Source organism: Varroa destructor, unplaced genomic scaffold, assembly GCF_002443255.2.
Source record: "Varroa destructor unplaced genomic scaffold, Vdes_3.0 BEIS01000001.1, whole genome shotgun sequence".
NCBI classification, from domain to species: Eukaryota; Metazoa; Arthropoda; class Arachnida; order Mesostigmata; family Varroidae; genus Varroa; species Varroa destructor.
The window spans coordinates 12,736,536-12,755,912 of NW_019211454.1; the positions used below are offsets into that span (position 1 = coordinate 12,736,536).

Below are 19,377 nucleotides of genomic sequence, written 5' to 3' on the forward strand. Positions count from 1 at the left end.
CTTTTGTATAGAGAAGCTCTGGATCTGGATAACTGAAAAAGCGAACAAGAAAGATATAGGACTGGATATAGGACTCTCTTCGCCCCATTCTTCCCATTGTGCGAGCAATCGTGATCAGAACCGTAGCTGACGAAAGACAACAGAGGAGGAGCGAAGGAAGGCCATGAAAAACGCATTATAATGGGTTAATTCCGCTCTCTGAGGCTCCGTGGCAAGCCACGAAGAACCGAAATGAAACGTAGAAATATTGTTTACCCTCATCGGATGCCCTGGCTCATCGAATGTGTGCCGTGGCGTTTGCAACACGTTGTTGACTCATTAGATATGTTCGGCGCGGTATCTATCGTCGACATCGCTATTTCACTGTTGTCTTCAGAAGCCTACAGTAACCTTTTCGCCAGTTAAACCTTAGTTTAGAGAGCGTCTCAGGCAAAGGTTACCTGGAGTAAATCCTGCTCGACTGCTTTCCGTCAACGAATCGAAATTGAAGACTAGCTTAACAGCCGCAATGGTGCATGGCAAGCAACGTTCAAAGCTTGCTTACTATCGATCGTATTGTATCGTATGTACGTAAACGGTATATCTGTCGATATGCGTCTGTGAACTTTTATAGTACTAGCAAGGCCAATGACTGTGTGTAGAAACGTCAAAGGACGTAAAAAGATCGTTTTAAGTGGTCCCGTTCTGCACTGGCCATCATATGCGGACTGAGGTACCAAACCATCGACATCACAATACCGTTATCCTGCCATATCAGAGCATGCTTCCGATAGGCCAAACTGCTCTGGTGTTCTGAGCATCGTTCTGCTCGCCAGTATCTACTTTTGACTAGAAGAGGCATCCGTGTGGAAGGTATTCGATGGTGCTATACTCAATTCGACTAAGACAGTTGACAGTTGTGTGGCTGACTACGTTACAAGCGTCACGTGTCCGAGGTGATAAACTTCCCCTGTTTTGCGTCGGTGGGAGGATAGAGTTTCGTATCCAGCCAGACTTGGCATACAGAGACGAGGTGAGTACTAAAAGAATTGGGCAATTTGTCACCGTTAGGAGGCGTTTTAGCTTCGCAGACCGGTGAGCAGCGAGCAGTCACAGCCATTATGGTTGGAAAAGACACACTGCGTATAATCGATAAAACGAGCCCTTATAGGCTTGACAAAACAATTTCGTCCGCGTTTCGAGGTCGAGTTTCGACCAGTTCAGTCTGCTACAATCCGGTGATCTTGAATGGGGTTAAGCGAAGACTCAAGCGAACCGGGCAGACATAGCAGACGCGGAAATGATTCTAGGTGAACAAAAATAAAATAATGGCCAAACGATTTATATTAAGATACTCTAAGCCTTCTATCTACCCAGTGCTGCTTTGCTTGGGTGATAGTGAATTTTGATAACGAAAAGCCATAGCAAATCAGAAATGTTCTTGTGAGAAAAAAATAAATAAGACAATTTTTTTTTATTCCTTTAATAAAATCCTCGGATCACAACTTTATGGAAGATTCAAAACACTTTAAATACGTACCCGCCCCCCGTTTTCACTGGTTACGTATACAGTGTATAAAGGTAGAACTAGCTACCTGACAGAAGGCAAACAGCGCAACTATTAATTGTCGCTAATATTTAACGGCTGCCAAAGGGAGAAAGATATGTTTTCCTGGTTGAAATATGTTCAGCTCGACGCGGCCCAAATAGGACAGGTGGAAAATTGTATTTCTTAAATAATCGGTCTCAAACCTTTGGTCCTGATGAAATCTCAACGAACCTGTCGCTACGCACCGAAAACGTACCATTCGATCAGCCTCGATACTGCGCCATGCAAATGAAATCAGACTAGCCGAGCGGACGGGCCATTTTCTCACTTTCAATCTGCTATGTAATCTCTGTTTTTGGTCAACCCAACATCCCAGCTGAAAAAGATGGATGAATGGCCCGCTTCGAGGTCACCGTGTGGGTAGAAAGCGTTTGTGGCTGAACGAGAAAAAAGCAATTAGTCACTCGCTAGCGCACGCCTGCTGTCAACGTGATAAACAGCGTTGATATTTAGTAACATTCCGAAAAAAGTGAGCTTTAAAATAGCCATAATGAATAGAAAAGCGTGTGCCTGAGCGAAGGGAAACTCTTGGCAGACCCGTTAATACACCTACGTTTGAGGACGTGTGCTATATAGCTTACTAAGGCTCATCAGAAAAATGCATGTTGATGTCTTGTATTATTTTGCAGTAACGAAAAGCCCTAACAAAGCTACTCAACGGGAACGTCTCTATTCAAGATTTTTCAAACGTGACAAAGACGACTAAATAAATGTGTTCAAAGGCGAACTTCTATACTAGAACCGATAATATATGGCTCATAAACTGGATTTAGTCGCAGGATTTGAAAACAAACCTCGTGTATACATATTGCCGCAAAGGCATATGCGTATCATTTTGAAGCACGACATATTTATTTCATAGTATTTAAAAAAAAGTATGTCTGTTTTTATTAAACATATGCATGTGTGTATACGTGTATATATCAGTGCCATGTCTAGAGAAATCAACTACGTAAGATATGCTTGGCTGGAAAGTACCGATTTTGCATGACAACTGCACGTCTATTTACACACGTAGACATCCGCATTGTATACCAAAGTGTACGCTGTACTTTCCAATGGTGTCGTTGTTTTGGCAGGAGGCAGGAACGAAGATTGCAGTATGACTTCCTTGCAGGTTCAGGCAAAGCTTGCATATTGACCTTTAAATGAGTGTTACCAAATGAGCTATGCGGTCTAATGGCTTCCAGAGCCTAGCACGTCAAGAGGACCGTGCAGCTACCTCGACATAGATGTCGAGAACAGGCCCTTTTCTGCCTGCCATTGATGCCTCGCTTATTTTTCAACATTCGTCAGTTTGTTTACTTTCACTAGCATCGATTCGGAACACCTCGACCTGAAATTTACCTGAAATCGTTACGTCCTAGAAAATATCTTTCCTCATCTATATTCTTTTCGGCAATAGAGATACCTCTGCTCTGATAGCATGAATGATATCACTATCTTTTCATTATTCTTTTAGTTAGTTTTGCTTTGCGTCGAACATCCTATTATGTATTTTTATATGTTGAGCTTTGATCGTGCGCTCAGAAATCGATCATAGCGCTACCCAGTATCTCATTTGATGTATTTTTGCTTCCTTTGGACACCGTATTGTAATTGTTGAGTTAGATTCACGGGTCCTTTGAGGACACCGAAATGGCGGGCATTCAATGGCGATCTTTCCTTGTCCCTTGGGTCAGCAAATTCGTAGCGAGGGTCCAATGACAAAAGTCTTATGGTACTATAGTGAATGCCATCAGCCTCGTGGCTGTCTGCCCCTCTTTTATAGTTTTGGTATTTGCCGATTGGGTCGGCAAATCTAAGCTATAAAAAGACGGAACACAGCATTGTATAAATGCACCACAGCGCACGTGTTAGCAAAATCGATGCGTCTTTTAGAGTCGAGGTGGGGCTGTCCGGTTTTGCACATCAATGCAAAATGGGTAAATATCAACTCCCATATCCATTTGGCCCTTTACATTGTTCCTCGTCATAGCAAAGTAATGCAACTGAAAGGAAAATGGGCACATCCTCTTTTTGTTGATCAGGCTACCACTTTTGCGACTACCGACTCGGCCGATCAGGTGAGAACTGGGCAAAAAGTTTTGCTTAGACCCAATTTTTTTCATGTTTTTCGTTGCTGATCCTTATCTGATTGACGGTGGTTTTGAGAAAATGTTTCACCGCCGCTGTCCTTTTTTCTTCTTTTTTAAGTGAGAAGGCATCGAATAATTGCACGCGTTTGGTTTGCGTGCTCGTACAACTGATGCATATGGAGTCCACTAGCCGCTATGTGATCCCATTGATAGAAACTAATATTCTTACGGGTATATGGCGTATAAGAAAGCCTCGTCATCTCGAGAGATTGTGCTTTCCAACCAGCGGAACCTGTTCCCTGTCTCCTGCAGTTTCGGTCAAGCGCCTAACCAATAAATGATTATTCCTTACCTAGTCACCGAAAGGGCTGAACCGCTTTCGGCGACTAAGTAAAAAATTTAACGAGTTTAGCATAAAAATTGGTGAGTAAGCATGAACCGCACAAAAATAACAAGCAGGAAGAAAAAAAGAATTTAAAAAAATCTACATTTCCTCATATATATCTTGTTGTATCAGTTAATATGAATCGTTCAGTGAGTGCGAACAAAAACAAATCTAAAAACATAAAAAAATATCCCCAAAGTCTCTTATCTGGCACCAGCGGTCCTCTCCCTGCTCTTTTATCGCCTTGTTCTCATCTATTCCTACTTCATAGCGATCTATTCCACGAAATAGGTCTATGTATAACGTATTGTCTAACGCACATATCGGTCGTGTAAGTTTCTCGTATCGAAGCTACGTACAGTCCTCCTTGGATATCAGCAGAATTCGTAGTTCGACAAACTGGGGAAATAGGAAGGCGCAGATTCTCCTTCAATCAGCTTTGAGCGAGCATTTTACCTTCATCACTTCACATTGTCTGCCAGCATCGGCATGTCCTCCTATTCAGTCTTTGCGAGGTAATCACTGCCAATGTTGTTGAGCTGCTAAAAAGCCGCTTTAAAGTAGCGACAGCACACGAGCGCCTAGCCCCTTTGTTCGGCTCTTACTTGGACTTCTATGGAGAAGTAATGAAGCAAGAACCATTAGGGAGCTACAGCGGCAAATTTTGAACATCATTAAGAAACCACTCTATCTTTCAGCGTTCCGCTCAGGTTCCACGTTGCTCTTTTCATACGACGAGACGAAGCCGAACAAGGACGAGCACAAGAAGCAGAGAGCATGGCATCGCTCGAAATCTTTTTCAAGTTTGTTCGTCTTTTTTCGAGTCTTAACGACTTGAAGCTAGGCCCTGCCCCACCGCCGGGTCGAAGGCTCTTTGCGAAGCCAGAAGCCACAAAGAAGGAGAAGCTCATTGTCGGGTCATGCTAGCTATATTTCCATACGCAATAGGCTCAGCAGCAGCGTCGGTAGTGGTTGTAATAGTTCTAGTCGATAGGCTCTTCCCGTACCACCAAGTCGTATTCCAATAACGGGCGCAATTGCCGATGGAACTGAGACGAGTGTGCAGTGGCCGTGTAGAGCGACGGCTGGCAATACTGAACTCCGTTTACCTACGAAACCAGCCGTGCAGACATCGACCAGTCGGCTTTCCTGCTCGCCGAGCCAGTCTCCCAACATCGCTCAGAAAATGAGTCAGAAGGAGGTGGGAACGCGAGTTTAACAAATGAGCGAAGCTGGCCTCGAGAACCGATTTCGAACCAGCTATTTTTGAGCACAAAATACAGCCATAGTCCGACCCATAGTCATACGACTGAGAACAAGAGCTTCGGCAAAAAGATGTCATTTCTTGTTCGCGACCACGCACCGTGGCAGATACAGAAGCAGTACTAGCAACAGTAGCACAGGTAGCAGTTAACGCCGTCGGCAGACCATATCGATAGCACGGTACGTTCCATCTACACACCTTCCTACAGTAGCGGATAACCGCGCATCGTTTTTGTAGCTTCGGATTTCTATTTGGAAGATAGATCATCGTTGTCGCTGCAGCAAGTCTTTGCACCGCTCAACTGAGTGGTGCAGGGCCTTCGTCGGCAGTGCCGACCGGAACAGGACCGCCGGCACAAAACTAAAACCGTTCGCTGCTGGAAGGCAGCGGCCTCAGTGGCACCTAAGAGCATTACGAACCGAGCTTATGGTGACCTACCATCGCAAGCTGATGGCGGATAGCCACCCTGTAGAGACGTCGAGTTTATGAAAGCGTCATTGCCGCCGACAACGTCTTGTACGAATCATTTTTGGTTTTAGCTATGAAAGTCGCTCTAACTTATTCAGCAGAAGCTCTTAGAGCAAAGGGGTAACATAAGACGTTTACAAATTGGCCTAGGGTAAAGGTCGATGTGGCCAAAATTTCATAACAGAAATAAACGACAGTTATATGTGGAACATGCGGTATCTTGCGAGCAGTGGGTGGTGTGCGAAAAGCAGTCAAAAATATTTTTATTTAGCTTTTCCAATTAGTCAAGTTTATTTAAGGCTATCTTTTCGCAAATGAAATAATCTTCTTGCTTTTTCCGTACTGATCTGAGAAGGCCGGCATTTGTTTACCTAAGTCATTTTCAACAACGACTTTCGCTGTTTAACGTCAGTAAAATATTTTTATGATCGGAAGACCGCAAGACCAACCGTCTTCCAACGTTCTACACCGGTGATAATTACTTTTATATGGTGATACTGCACTGCATATGGGGATACTACACTGGTGTCTACTCATAAATTATATTATATTAAAAAAAATTATAAATTTAGTGTCCGCATATAAGTTATTACACTGGAATAAAAATACGCGATTCAGTAATCTATGCGGCATAACTGTTGATTAATTTTCCTTGCTAATATATTATCTAGACGATAGGTTTTTTAATTTATCTTTTCACTTTAATGTATCCTTCTACAAAACTTTCCCTTTTTTTTTTTTATTTAATATCCACGCTCCATTGTCGGTCGCTCCGAAACTGTTGTACGGTTTTTCGTGCGGGTCAAGAGGCAAAAATTTCATCAAACGAAAAATAATAATCGCACAAGTTTTAATAGAAAATCAAGCATTAATTTTCTCTGCCCAAGAAGAAAAATTCTATAGAACGACTGCTATGTCAGGACGTAGCTGTTTTCGTATATCCCTTTAGATACCCCTCGTATATCCCTTTTTTTTTCCCTTTAGATAATTTTCTTCTATTTCTTTTTTCGGTTACATCCTAAAGTTTTTCCCGGTCGTTTTTTCGCGCTCTTCTGCGAAGATCTTCGTTCGTACCAGGACTTCCTCATTGTCCGAAAGTATTATCTGTCGTCAGATAATAACAAGATGTACATATATATATATATATATATACGGCAACATGTAACTACCCGCAAACTGTGAGCACCCTCGAAGTCTGGACTGCAGTTATCAATCGAAATTCTGATTTAGACTTGTTACTGCCCATTGATGTCGAAAGGCATCGATTTACGAGTAAACGGAATAGACAAAAATTCGCACAGGAGCTAAGAGCACCAATGGCTGAAAATGCACAGAGCAATATCAAAGGTCTACGCAGCGCAGGTCCATCCTAACTCAAGGTGGCTCATAGACGTACAGCCTGCGGGGCTATCAATATGTTACACAAACTTTAATAGACTCACAAGTCCGATTATATTGTAGAACAGGGTGAAATAAGCGAGTACGGGATGAACGCGGGTACGTTCGATCTACAACGTAGAATAGATACCAGTGAGCGAAACAGGCCCGTACCACGGCACTGTATTTTTTTTCTGACTCTTCTATGTCAGCTGCTGATAACCAGTTGTAAACAGAAACTCGAGAATTAAACTGAGCTAGTCATTCGCTAGACAATCGTATGGATCTTCTACGAAGCCGCTGTGATCAGCAGATCAATGCTGGTTCTGACAACAGAAGCGATACAGGGAGTAATGCGCAATATATCAGCACCAGTATTACTATGTATGATCTAGTAAAGAATTACTCGTAGCTATGGTGCAAGGTCGATGCTGGAGCTTTTGTGCGTTAGCTGCTCAGGTCGACGGAACAGATTGACAGAGGGCACCTAACCAAGTGTCGATAGAAATTTCAATACATCGCTCGTGTCCAGTGTTTCACCGTCGAACATTTGCTTTGGTTTAATAAGCCAAGGAAAAGTGCAAACGAAATTTTTATTTTTGGCACACGGGTACTTCATAGAGATTTGCCACCTGCCTGAGGCGCCCTATAATTTATATAATATAGGTCTGTCTTTGCGAAGTTAGAACAGTAACGTCGCCTGGTTATTAACTGCGAGCACATTGAAGCTTTGGGTGACTTAAAAGATCGTTCTGTGAGATAGGTGAAAACTTTGAGCTTAACGAAGTCCACTATATTGGCTGGGTGAAGCTATACACACCCTCTATACGACTACTGTGCCGTTATTTCGTTCTGATTTTAATGATTTCTCATGGTAACAGTGGCGATCAGTGAAGTCGAATCCAAGTGTCTTCAGCAACCATGCCTCTTCTAACTGAAAAGTCTGTTGCTATTAATAGCCGAGAACCACAAATAGCAAACCAACAAATAGTCATGAATGCGGTCACCAGAAACGCGTACGTATCAGTAATGAGTAGCGATCGTCCGTCGGTCATCCACAATCGCGTTCACCGTCGACGGCCGCTGATCGCGCTACTATCCGAAGCAATACGACGCTACAGCCCGGTAAAAAAAAGGAGCGAAGCAAATTTACAGCTCGAAAATTTATCTCTTCACATATCCAGTCCCTCGCCCATTTTATCTGCCACAGCGTCTATGTACATATACACAATCGATATTGAATCCTATTCGGTTCTTCTTCTTTATTACGAAAATCCACAACTACGCGGTAAACAGACACAAAAAAGCTATACATTGCGCGCAAAGCGTGCACCCGTTCACGTTTGGATGGCAGCACTTTATGGTGATTCCACGTCACCCCTATGGCGGAAGAGGGAGAGTCAATCAGGGATTACCCTAAGGAAGACTAACGTGTACCTTTGGCGCAGCCATTCATTTATTAGGTAGACAATGTTACTTTAATACATATAAGAGCCAATGTACATAGATGGGAAACGTAATTTCCTATTAAGTAAGTCTAATTTGTATAATTAGACGATACGCAAATTGAATTTCATAATGAAGTTTTGTATCGAAGTTAATTGGCAATATTTGTAATACTTTTTTTTTTTCTAAAGAGAACAGACATTTTGTAAGCTTAATTTTAGCTTATCTTAGCTAACTAGGCAAAGACCATGGTTTATCTTGCTCGCTTTTCCGATCGTTTCTTTCATCGGACTTCTGCAGTAGCTGACAGCTTGACAGAATAACCAGGCCAGCGATTCCCTTTGACGTTGATCAAAGAAAGCCAGGAACGAAACCTTAGGCGAGCTGCAAAGGGTCCGCTTAATGTCAACTGACAGATCCGGCTGAGTGACATGAGCTCAAAAGATGGAACCGGTGACGGTCTGCTCCTTAAAGAATGTCTGCAAAAAAAGTACGTCATTAGTCATATGATCGTTACCTACATTATTAGATGTTCGGTGTCGCCCTATTTAGCAGCGAGAAGCCTTTGACGGAACTACCGGTGCAGCCATTGTAATGTTTTAGGTTATTCGCGAGTTTTTTTTTTTGTTTTTGCGCCTGTATTATGCAGGTCATTATAAATCTATTCTGCACCGATGGTTAAATGGGGTGAGAGTGTCACGATACGATAGATGCAGACGAGGTCGAGTGTTCATGTATACGTGGACAAAAGGTGCTACCCAGACGTGACCTTAGTTCATAAGCAACGTGATCCCTACCCTTCAGTGTCATCCAGAGCTATTCGTCTCCATTAAAGAAGCAGTAAACCTCAATACGTCAATTTAGCGACGTTCAGTCGAAAAAGGCATATTAACGAATACATTTTAGCTATAGGCGACGTTATATGAAGACGACACGCGATGTATGCTTCGTTTTACTAACACGGAAATAATATATCCATCCCTTGTGAGCTCTAACTAGCACGTCGTTATCTCTGACTGCTTCTACGTATGTTGCTTCTTGACACAAAGCCTCTATCCCGAAGTTTCACGGAACTTGATATATTCATGGAACTCTATCAAGTTCTGCGGTGTAAGGTTACAAACATCCGCCGCAGTCAAGATACACACAGGCGTCGAAAGGCCATTTAATGCAGCCAGCTTTTTACAAACAAACAAACAAACAAAAAAAAAAAAAGAATCTTTTACTATTGGACTGCATTGGAACAGCGAATTAACCTACGGGAGTGAGAAATGATAAACTAACCTAGTGAGACAATCCGAGGAAAGGGGGCACGGAAAAAGAGAGAGGAATTTCAAATACAGGAGTCGAAAATTGCGGTCACCGTATTGGCTCAATGCAACATAAACATTTTTCGTCTTGATATGGCTCGTATCACGACTCATCCGCGCGCCGAGACGTATATTGCTTCTAATGGGGCCCTTTCTATATATTAACGTATCTGTATGCTTTTACTCAGTTGATCGCTATTATAGCCATAAGATTTTTATTATCCTTTTAGGCTCGCTCCTGCGAACAGCAAATAAAATAATACCGGCAAGACTAGTCGATAGAATCCTGCCAACAGTGGCAATGTCACCGCATTTGTGACCACTCACAAGCTGTTCAGCGTGGCATGGAAAGGAAAAACAAGCCTTCTGATCCTCTAATACTCTGCAATGTTGAATACCGACAACGATCTGAGAGCCCTTGCTTTCTTGAGAGTATACCATACATCCGTCTGCTCTTTCCTTTCCGTATCGTATTTAAAAGATATATTAATGTAGATTCTGGATCTTGAGAGGAAAATGGAGGCTACCCGGTCTAGGACAGTTTCATCTACCTGAATAATGGACACTTTTTGCTTCATTCTTGGGGCAATTGATTGTCAGTTATGAGTTAAAAATTAAAGGAAATAGCGAGTCGAGTTAGATGCTGGTAAAGACTTCCGCCTTTTCATCCTTCGCAAGGCCCGACTTCGAGCCTTCTGTGATATCGTTACGTTCTTTCTAGGCTTAGGACTAAAATTATCTTTATCTTTTAACGACGAATCCTCTGAAAAAAAGGTCAAATAGGAAGAGAATGGAATAATTTTAGTAACAAGCCGTTTTCATGCTGATCTGAGTAGTGTAAGCCAGCAAAAGGCATTAAATGTTACCGACCACATGTCTTTTAGACGTCTTCTCCCACAAGACAAATGGCCTATGCTATTGCTGGTTCCACCTGCGCTATTTAACCACGCTTGAGGCTAGTTAGAACTGTCAAGCCAATGGCCAAGCTCTAAACGTACATCCTCCGCCCTTTTTTTTTGTCATAAAAAGAATACCCATAGTAGTAGAAGCTAGTTTAGAGGGAACGGCCGGTTTTGGCAAGAGTCAACAAGAAAACCTTAGTTCATTTCTTTAGCCACTCGGGTACTGGCTTGGTGTGAATCCAATAGTAGGTGCAAGAAATGATTCGAGCATGATTTAATGCCCACACCATCTAAAGGAGACAACACCATATACATTTCTGCCTAATCATAATAGTATCGTCCTTCTTTCAGGACGCCAAGGGGGAGACGCCTTACCGAGGCTACACCTACATTGTTATATTTCGATCGTTAGGATGGAAGAAACGGGTAAACCGATATAGCTAGTAGTTCGGAAGTATTAAATCTGGAGCTCATTAAATAGCTTAACTAAGCTAGCATTATGCTCGGCTAACCAACGCTAGATCTATAAAGGTAAGGTAATAATAAAGGTTGTAGATATGATTTTAATGCGTCACTTCTGTTTTCTACTAACATAATTTCTTGTACAACGATCTGTTCGTTCATAACTGACATAATTTCGGTAGGTTTTCGTAGGTAATATGTGTCCTGCTCCCGAGAAACATAGTAATCGCATTACCAACTATACCATGGCACTGATCGTAAGTTACTGCCACCTTTGGCGGACCGATCACCAAATCATAACGAGTTAATGATTTTTGTAGCTGCAAAGATAACTCTGATGTCTGATTTGGCGGCTCATTCCCCTAAACACCCTTCTCCCTCCTGCCTATTTGTCTTCATCGTTACGTTTGTATTTCCGCGGTCGCCTCGACAACCTCCTTCTAGTCGGTGTTCATCGGGCTATTTGGAGATTTAAGCACACGTTATATAGTGTATCCGCCACAAACAGGCGTCGCTTTGGGGTTCCGTTCCGTCTGGTAAAGCTTTATACATCCAGACGTGTATAGTTCTTCTAAATATGTGTAGTCCCTTATTCATACTCGTAGACCCGCGACGGCGCCACTCGTAGACACTGGATAGGACTCAAAGAGAGAGGGACGAGTTTGCTTCGCAAGCCTCTCATCAAGGCGCCCAGCGACTCACGAGCTCGATTCCGGCCATAGCGATGGAGCTGGCACCGGACACAGCTTTCGGGGGAAGGGGAATGGACAGATTTCTGGACATTGCTGCTGGTAGCAGAAGGATAGCAATTGGGGTGTGGATACTCGCCGCTTCGAATCAGCCCGGCGCGACCCTCCAATAACACATAAATTTTGATTAAAGCGTCCGTTTTATAGCTTCTACGAGCAGAGCGAGAGGGCTATGGCTGAGGGAGGTCTACTGCGACTGCGGCGATAGGCACTCGGCCTAGCTCGCTACCGGCCTGCCTAGCTCTCTGCTACTTGTGCTCGTCGTAATAGTAGTGGTAGTTATAGCAGCAGCCACAATACTTGTGGCTGCTATTGCGGCCGAATAGAGGCGTATGATATGGCCTCTAAAAAGAATTTGAGAACGGAGTGGACCATGGTAAAAAGTCGATTACGGAAAAAAACGAGAGATTCATTGAGCCAACGATAAGGGGCGAGACGCTGAGAATTTTTCGAGAAAACAGCTCGAAAATGATATTGTTTTAGACATACACGCTCATAGAGTGTGAATGAAGCAGTAATGGCGAAAGACATCAGGCAATGATAAATGGTCAAGCCGTGTTTGACGTGAGGGGCGTTTCAGGCAGCATACCCCCCCCCCCCCCCAGAACTAATACACAACTAGAGATCATCATCGTGTATGAACGAGAAAGCGCTGATGATGATTTTGATGAAATAAGATCGTATTACGATTGTGTTTGGTGCTGCTGCTGCGCAATGCACTCGGCAGTGATATAACAGTGTAGGGGTAGTCGGGCGCCTGCGCAGAGCGAAGGCACATTAATACTACATACACATGGAGGTTCTGCACGGCCGTACGGAGTATTGCAGCTATGGCCGCGGCAATAAAGTCGACATCCGCAGTAAATATGTAGCCAATCGCGGCTACTTCTTCTTCTTTCATTTCGGATAGATTTCTGCACAGGTATAGGGAAACATTGTTAAGTCTGCGCTCTGCACGAAGTAGACCGTTAAGCAGAGCGACTGACGAATGTAGAAAAGAGGAAATTGTATATGGAACAGATTTCAATCCGGGAAAGGCAGAGACAAGCGACCTAACAAAAAACAGAGCTCTCCTATTTAGATGATACTGTAAATGAAAGCAGATGCGTTCCTTGCGTCCCTTAATCAATGGCCATGTCAAAGGATCATGGCCACAGGACAATACGTAGCAAAATATATCGATTCTAATCAATGTATTCTAATATTATCTATTTCTAAACATTTTCACAATTCCTCAGTATTTGAGCGTCTTGGTTAGCTATTGTCATTCTGTAATCATAACTATCTGTGATTGTAAATCGACAATGAACTTTTACTACTAAATGTCACCCTATGATCACTTTATACCACGACCCTTAATATCGATCAGCACTATTCTTCATCTTCACCAATAATTAAGCACCAATAAGCACATTGTACCTCTGCCCAATCTCTGATTTACTATCACAAATCTTCATGGTCTGTCTTAAATTTGTCGTCTCCAGGGATTCGCGAGTCCCCTTTCCGCTACAATTATTTCTCTTCGTCGTTAACGTTTAGCGGTCGTCAATTTCTCATCACTTGTTTAAGCACCGAAACAATAACAGCATTGTCTCTGTGTCTTCGCCGACGCCTCATGATTTTACTTTAGGATTGCTGCGCTTTCCGTTCCGTCGCTCCGCTATTTACACCGCCCTGCCATCCCATTTCTCAACCTTTCTCCTATTTCACCTCGCCCTCGTTGCCCTTCTTTTTCCTACCCTTCGCTGCCTGTTTTTTGTGCATCCGTTAACAGCGCCTAGCCGTCCAGCCAGCCAGCCAGCTAGCTAGCTGGTTTGGTAAATGCTGTTTTACGAGCGCCACAAATCCTTCGAATGTTGTTCGCGTCTATGCGCTCCGCTAAAGACGAGCTCGATATGGCGTTGTAGACTGGCTCTCTCGAGAGACTCCACCGTTGCCGCTGCTGCCACAACTGCCCTATCTCCGCGCTACCGTCGTGGCGATCCCTGTAGGGGGGCACGAGGTAGAAACAGAACAGGGTCTTCCCATCCCGTCCAGGTTGTGGTTGTTGTTGTTGCCGCTGCTGGTGCCGACGCTGAATACCGATACCGAGCAGCAGCAGCAGCGGCAACTTTACGATTTTACGAGGAAGAGAATTTATTTCCCTCCATTTCGGCGGTCGTTCCTCTCCTCACCTTTGTTCACGCTTGTCTCGTTGATTTCTCATCCCAGAGCGGCTGGGTCGGGTTAGGCCGTCGGGCTAGGCACGACTGCCACCATGCAACAACAGTTTCGCAGTACCTTCTTGTTTGGATAGCTGCTCCGTAAAAAAGCCGTCTGGTGGGCTACGCACTAGAGGATATTCGGGCGTACAGGAAGGGCCTATTTGTGTCTATTGGGGATCAAGCAGCGTCTGTTTTATCTATATCGAATCTTGTAACTATCGCAGCGTGAGGAACTAGAGAAATCACGTATATCGTACGAGGGGATATTAGATGGCGGAGACAACTCATCACGGCAGCGGCGCTATCGTCGCTCCAGAAGAAAAAATATTACGAGATATGGAGAGACATCGTGATTATGCAGCGTTTGTCAACGCGTAAACAAAATAGGTAACGTATATACAGTCGTTCGGCGTGGATTGGGGTAACTCAGGAGGCTAGCGCACGGGAGTCACTCACTCAAAGGGCGAATGTGTTCACATAAACTTAGCAAAGGGGAAACACCTTTTGCAAGAGCTGATGTTGACAATTACTACGGCTGACAGTGTGCAGAGGGATAATGCTCTGCTTTGGTTTTCTTGCCGCTACCGACTTTGAGGCAAGCACAGCATAACTAAAAGATGGAAGCAAGCTGAACAACAAACGACGGCGTGCGAGAAGGCTGTTAGCCATCCCTCTGATATTCTTCATTTCGAATCTAATGGGCCACCGTATGTAAACATTTGCCTAGTACAAGACTATGTCAGTGTAAGATTTAATTATAAAAGAAACGTTTCATTAATTCATATAACAAGAAAATTTAAAGTTCTCTTAAGGAACATCTCTAGCTTACGTAATGGTCAATATCTATGGGCATATTCAATACAACAAAGTATTTAAAAGTTCTCTTTTCTTTGTACTTAAAAACTTAAGATTTACACACCTCTCTTCCGAAGGTTTTTCCGAACAGTTTTTTTTTTATTATTCTATAGTCTCCACTTTTCCACTATCACAGTACGGTCCTTTACAATCTACATGAGGTGATCAACAACTGCCTAAAAGTCGATTTTTGCGTATATTTAATGAGAACAATAAGTTTTTCCAAAGGGATCATAATTTTATTTATTTACAAAGGCTTAACTGAGTGCCGCGAAACATGTCTATCTGTTTTATCTTTATCTAGCTTACAGCGGACGAAAGCAGGTCGCTGTGAAGGTTTTTGTATTGGTCATACCACATTTGTTGCATAGCAGGCTGTTATAATGTCCTGCTTCGATTATATGTCTTTACCGGAATGCGGCAATTACGGATCCCTCTGTATCAGATACTGATTAGAAATACGCCATAACCTTATGAAGAACTTATAGCATCAAATAAAGTTGTCTGCCTCACAAAAATCGAGCCCTCAAAACGGAGAACTTTGGTCTGGAAGAAATAGATTTCAAAGTTTCATGTTGAGCGAGCAGCTTTACTGAGCCTTCGTTTAGAAAAAAGGATATAAGGGATCTGGGAATCAGAGTTCAGGCGTTGCTGAGCTGTCAGAAGTCGGCTTGATGCAGATGGGGATTTCAAGGGGCATCATGAAGAGAATAAGATAACACATGAGGGGGCTTCCTGACAGCATAAAGACACACATGCTAGATATGCCACAGGCGGGCCGGGGTGATCTCTGAAAATATTTGAATGTAGACGTGGTAGACTGGGGTTAGCTGGGGCAGAATTGTTATCAAATGTCTGCATAGAGGTTACACATTTTTCGTCAACCATGGTTCAAAGTTGTCCACGTCGGGATCCTGATTCGGGAAGTGAAGAAGCATATCGTACTATACAGTTGTTTTTTTTTTGTTTTATGTTTATAAAGGCACCTCGAATGTGTAGTTTCAATTGGCGCACCTACATCTGCTAAAGGTAGAGCGTTGTGCAGATGTTTTCTCTCGGTTGGCAGACGGAATAAAATTCGATAAAACTTGCTCTAGAGACAAATCTTTAGGTAATTATACTTTGTAATGGATATCTACTTTGTCTGGAAATGAAATTACCGCTGCCGCCGAATTCCAATGACCATACGCTCTTGCACACCCCCTATATGTACACCGAACTGCCATACTTCAACAAACGCAGCGCAAAATGCAACCGACAAAATGTATTCGTCGGAGATACTTTGTTATTTGGCTCCACGGGTGGTCGCCCTTCAAGCCTTGTCGGCGACGGGGGAGAGCTCGATATGCGACGAACTCATTCGTAGTTGTCATCCATTTCAACTCGGTGGGACCAGACTAATCCTTCACATGTTGGTGTGAACTCGTCCACCTCGAGAGTTCATCTCTCTCTCGTTCCTTCAGTCCTTTATTTCTGGGGACAATACGGAAAAAAAACGCGTCGAACCGACACCACCCCCGTTTCGACCACCCCCCGTCTCTTTGCTTCGCAAACTTTACATTTTCCGCACTTCTCATTGTCTGCAAGTCGTATGTATACACAATATACACACGAACGAATCCTCTGCTAAGCCTTGCTTTGGAGTCGATCTGTAGGCCAAAGTTGTCGTGTTTGTAGGCTAGCGATGTCTGATACCGTGATCCACACGGCTTTCGTTTGGCGGGTCGTTATGCAGGTTGCGCTTGAGAAGCCTCGCATTGCAAATCACTTTGAGATTTCAGATATCTCAATCCGCTGCTTGCTAAGCCCGAGTTAGTTTATGGCGAGGCCGGACTACGGGGGCGGGCGGGATCAGCTCAACGTCAGTACAGCTCAGGGATCAGACGATGGTTATCCGACTTCAACACTGTGTGTAGTAATTCCTAGTGTACTTCATATCGTGCGTTGGCGCCGGACAGATCTAAGAGGTTGTCTGTCTAACAAGGCTGTCGGAACGAAATGTGTGATCAAGCAGCGAGGACGACCTAGCGATCTTGCACTGCTGTTAAACGAGCGAATCAAATGATTTTCTACATTGTTTCTACTGGACACCGATGCTGAATTTATCTTTTCCATTAAGACGGCCCCGTGTCGCGAGCGTCGCTGATCAGGGCAACGGCGCGTTCGTTCCTGCTTAAAGTCGATTTCATCCCCCAGACCGAACATATTAAAAGTATCTTTTTCTTTGATGTTAGAATAGTCGTCTACTTCAAAGAGATATCTAATAAATGGACAATACCGTTCGATTAGAGCCATGTTATGGAATACTATATCTGCTCTCATAGATTCAAGTGCTAAAGAAAAAATCGACTGAAAACAGGTATCCTACACAATATAGCAGGAAATACATAAACGCTTCTAGACTAACACTTGTCGATCGTCTTACATACGTTCCATACCGAAACTAGCTGAATATGGTGGAAGTTTGGAAATAGTCGTCCGTTATGTTATAGAAGCTGATTTCTAAATCTTTTCGAATCATAACTTAGATAGAAGCAGTGTTTTTTTCACGAATTTGACGGAAAAGGTTCTAAGCGATTCGTCACTGGTCTAAAGCGGGCGGCCTTGAGACACTCCGGCTCTTGGCCTTGGGTTAATCCTATCCTTAATTGGTATTCTAAGCAGATCGGTCTCTGATATCCTTTGAAGGCTAGCACAGCAAGAGACCCTAGCCGATATGCTCAATGACTGTGCTATTATTTGAACGACTTAAACTAGTCTTGAGCAATTCCGACAATCCGAATGTGCAAGCTAAAAGACAATAAGAGGTCTTACATGCCTCAAATATCAATTCTAGCTTCGATGCCTGTAAATGCGTTTTTTCTTTATCAACAAAACTGATATATGATGATAGATGCCGTAGCGGAAAGTATAAGGCTTTAGCATTGGGTACAATCTAGAGCGACGTTATTTGGATTGTCCAGCACTAGCGTAATCAAAGCATACTGATTTATATGCGCTCGTATTGTAGATTGCGCGCCCAACAACCCAGCAGAGGTAAAATAGCTAAAGGCATTATAGAAGAGACCGGAAGATTGGTTCGTTTTTATGGCCCAGTGTAGGGGGTGCTGTTCATCACGCGCTGCCGTAACGGCATTGTATCAAGCAACTTCGACGGATTAACGAATTACTATTAATATCGTACTGGACTATTTGGTACAGTATCGACAATTAGCGCTTAGTTGCCCATTGTCGTCAGAAGCGTATAAGCGCAAGCTTTACTAACCAAAGCTGTATCTTCTACACTCCTTACTATAGAAAACCCATAGGCAGATCACCTAGCGCCTTGTACAGGACGAAGATAGCCTTGCTGGAAATGCATATGCACAGATATCGACAAGCGTTGCGTGAGCGGGCTCAGATCGCGGCGGTTGGTCTGAATGGTTCTGTAATCTGAAGGATTGTCCCACGCAGTTTCACACTCTCGTTCCGCATCTTTCTCACCAGGAGAAAATGGCTACGCTAAAAAGAGAGAGATGGCTGCTAGATTCATTGCGAAGACGTGATTGCGTGCGGCTATTGTGTGATTGTCGATGTCGAAGGTGCCGGCAACTCGTTCTCCAAGACCTGCTGTTGCTTTATGAAGGGATTCCTTGTTACGCTGTTGGATCGGATTGGCAACAATCGGAGCTGGGGCAGTCCTATAGCGGTGATCTTTAAGATCACTGCTAGCTACCGAAAAGCGGATTGGGCACATTCGGCACTTTGTGCCGCAAATCGATCGGTAAAATTAACACACCGTTCTACTGGTTAAGGAGCAGATATCAAGAAGCTTAAGGCCCACCTATCGAGAAATCATCGTAACCCCTCTGTCATTTCAATGATGTCTGCGATGTGGTCTTAGGAGCATGTTAGTCGATCATGTTTGTTGGTAGCGCTCACTTTACTTTTTTCTTGCTCGTGATTTTATGTCGAAGCACCATGATGAACTCAAAAATCCGCGACGTTTTTAGGATGGTGTTTAGGCGGTAAGGCGCCTTCTGATCAAATCGTTAGACGGCCATATTATATAACCTAACTGATATCAGACTTGCTTCGTCACGATCTTAGTATCTTTAACATTCGAAATTCTGTTAAATATTGAGCCTTTGCCGATACGGAAATGCCGTGTAATCTTATTTTCTAATAAACCCAAAATAATAGCTGTTCGGGATCGATTGTGCATCGCGATATATAGATAGGAGATTTGTATAGGGTAAAAGCATGCAGATACGTAAGTAGATATTACAGGATAAATAGGCAAGACTCCA

The 19,377-nt window shown here is 43.4% G+C and overlaps 1 long non-coding RNA gene across 1 annotated transcript in view; it reads right to left on the reverse strand.

Annotated features, from left to right (window-relative positions):
- Window positions 1–8,603: 8,603 nt before the first annotated feature.
- The window catches only part of LOC147758269 (uncharacterized), a 105,967-nt gene continuing 95,193 nt past the window's right edge, over window positions 8,604–19,377 (reverse strand). The window contains exon 3 of the long non-coding RNA XR_015323016.1: window positions 8,604–9,085. This is a non-coding gene — a long non-coding RNA (uncharacterized LOC147758269). The remainder of the gene's footprint in view (window positions 9,086–19,377) is intronic.